Here is a 3,535-nt window from a genome sequence, read left to right on the forward strand (position 1 = left end):
TTTTAAGGAAATATCATTCATACGTCAATGCTACTTGACACACTGACAACTATCTCAGCTGTAGTTAGTAATTCCTGCTCCACTCATCTTTTGTTGTTTTTTCTCAGATATTGTCTCAGGCTCTTTGCTGATAAGCCCCCCACTTCTGCATTCTCCATTCCATCCAGAGAACAGTCGTGAGCTTAGCTTTGGTCATGTGATGCCTATGTCATAGATCTTCTATGTCATCTTTTTAGAGGCAGGGTTCTTCTTCAAGTGACTGTGTGATACGGATATCCCTACTGGCTGACCAGTAGCAAGGTTTTCTTGGTATTCCAAAAAAGGAGTTAGCAGCAATATCAGTGCAATTAATATCTCAGGGAATAGTTAGCAAGGCCAGCACCAGCAGTGGTGGCTGAGTGGTCCCCAGCTCCCTCCACTTTATACCTTGGGTTCACAGCCAGCTGTTAATATAAGTGACTACTGGTTTTGGGTCTGTTGTTTATATACATCTATCCATCGATCTCTAGATACAGTAACTCTATTATATCAAATAACTTATAGTATTAAATGTAATCAACTCCTTACACCAAATTTGGATGTCAGAAAAAACATATTGCATGACTTTAATTAGTAAAATTGACTACATTTTAATTATTCTCTTAAATGATTAATATGGCTAAATTAAATAAATATCTGCAAATTAGTTATGCTAGACATGTCAATGTTGAAAATAAATTAACTATAAATTAAAAATAAGTACCTTATGTACAAAGTTAATTGAATCTATCAGATCCTAGTGCTATTAAGGGTTTAAATATCAAGCTATGGCTCATTAGTGGTACACTGTAATTTAAGGGGAATGACTAGACTATTGTAAATGTTATACATCTGTTTAAAGTTCCTCAAGATATTTTTATTTTAACAATTTCAACACAATAGACCAAAATACATTATATTAGGAGTACAGTTGAATAATAATGTATTTATTATCGGTAGAAATCTGCAAGAATTATGTAAATACACGTACTGCCTAACTCATATGACGTTTGATTTAAAAAACATATTATGAAATGAAAATCTATAAATGTTTCTAACATATCACACATACGTTAAAAAAACACGTATGTGTGATATGCCTTTGGTTCGTTTGGTTCTGCCTTTAAATTGTACAGTTCCGTACAGATCCTGCTGGCTGGCACCCTGCTCACAAGAAGCAGTAGTTCCTGGCATGTACTACCTACTAAGGTAGTTCAGAGATCTGCCACCCTTTGAGCAGCCCATCACTTACCAGCTTAGGCCTATACCGTGTCACCTTTCCCCGACTCCTTTGTTCTAGTAAATAAATACACCACTCCTTCAAATGGGAATAAATGGCCTTAGCAGCTGTTTATTAAAAACAAACAAATTGTTTATTAACATTTCATACTATTATAACATTACTACTTATCTTAAAACCTCACAAAAATAGTTACATGTCAGACTGGCTGCAGGTCCTCAGGGCATTCTCCACCAACAAACAAAACCATGTAAGGGGGGGTGGGGGGTCTGCTTCTTCTAAAATTATTATTATAAAATTATATTAAATAATAATAATAAATAATAATTAAAATTATTATTATCTTCTAAAATTATATTATTATATAATTATGTTCCCAGCTGCACTTACACCACCTTGGCAACAGTAGCACTCACCAGCAGCTGCAACCACACACACCAGTCTTATTTCACCACCTCATCATTCCTTTAGGAGGATGATATACCTAAAATGGGTCTCCACACTCCACCACCTGGACACCATTACCACCCTCAAGGACCTTAAGCTGCCACAACCTAAAAACAAAACCTCTATTTCCCACCTAATTTTTGAGGAGTGTGGGTGGGAATTGTGTTCCCCTCGCCACTACATCAGAACTGCTCCTCATTTCCTGTTTCTTCTCCCATTTTACTCTTTGCTTACTCCACCCTTCCTTATTCTACCATCAAATCTCACCACTTCACCTGACACCTCCTCTCCCCTCCTCAATTCCTAACCCTTGCTTCTCCTTCATCCCTTTAGTCATGCCAGCCTTCACCTATCCTCCTTTTACTTGTTTGCCTCTAAGACTCTCTTTATCGCAGGTATGAGGTGTTAACTCTAAATACTTAATTTATGTATTAAGTAAACACTTCATTTGCTAGCAAATATTTGTTTTCTTTTCCTCAGTTGTGTAAAAAAAATGAACACACCCTCTTTACTAGCATTTACTTTATATAAAGCTTCTGCACCTTTAGTAAATCAATCACATTCAATTTTGTTTAATTTGCCTAAAAAGAGCCTGACAACTCTTTTGGTCAGTGGCTTTTTGATTGTTTCTGATCTGTTCAGACTTTGTATTCTGTTGGCCACTTAATAATCACATTTTGCTTTAAAGATACAATAATTGTTTTGAACTTTTTTCAACACTAAACTAATATGCATTAAGTTTATACATAATTTAAAATGCAACACATTTTACTCCAATCCCCATAAGGTCACTCAATAGAGTCCCCTGTAGCTAGTTGCCCAAAAAATAACCACTAATCAAAGACCAAATGTCCAAGTTAATGGTCACAAGTTTTATTTTTAAATGCTGTGTCACTGGACACTTTCCTTTGGCTGGTCACCTGTGAGACCTCTCAATTTTTTGAACCAGTAGTTCTCCCAAGAAGAGCTCAATGATTTAATACGTGACACTCCTACCATATTTCAGTGAAGATGAAGAGAGTGGGCCTGATTTATTAAAGCTCTACAAGGCCAGGGAAAACACACTTTCCTTAATGAAGCTGGGTGATCCAGCAAACCTTGAATGCATTTCTTAAAAGCAATTTCCTATTTGCTATCAAATGTTTTCAAACCTGGACCAGATCCATTTCAGGTTTGCTGGATCACCCAGCTTCACTGCTGAAAGTGTATTCTCTCCAGCCTTGGAGAGCTTTAATAAATCAGGCCCTTTGTGTACTGTTGTAACATCCCTGGACTATCGGCCCATATGGGAGTACCAGAATACCGAGCAGAAGACTGGCGGCTTTTCCAGACACTACACTCGAAGTTTGAAATCTGTTTTACTGCATAATGGATACTGCTATGTATCAATTTCAATTGGTCACTCAACAAAACTTAAGGAAAAATATGAAAATATCAAAATGGTCTTACAAAAGCTTTGCTATCACCAATGGCCCATATGTGTTTATTTAAAAATGGTGAACTTCCTACTTGGACAGCAAAGAGCAAAGCAGGATCACTGGAAAAAAATAACATGGCCTCCAAGGGAAAACACAAAAAAAGGTACAGCGAACATCATTAACGAGCCAATAGTTAACAAAGAAAAAAATAATTCTCCCTCCACTAACATAAAGTTGGGATTAATGAAGCAATTTGTTAGAGCTCTGAACAAGCACGTTGATTGCTTCAAATACATTTGTAGATTCTTCCCTGGATTGAGTACTGAAAAACTAAAAGCAGGATTTTAATGGACCCCAGATTTGGAAACTGGTAAATGATTCAAATTTCACAAGTTACATGACTGATACTGAA

The sequence above is a fragment of the Pyxicephalus adspersus genome, chromosome 1 (assembly GCF_032062135.1).
Source record: "Pyxicephalus adspersus chromosome 1, UCB_Pads_2.0, whole genome shotgun sequence".
Lineage (NCBI taxonomy): Eukaryota > Metazoa > Chordata > Amphibia > Anura > Pyxicephalidae > Pyxicephalus > Pyxicephalus adspersus.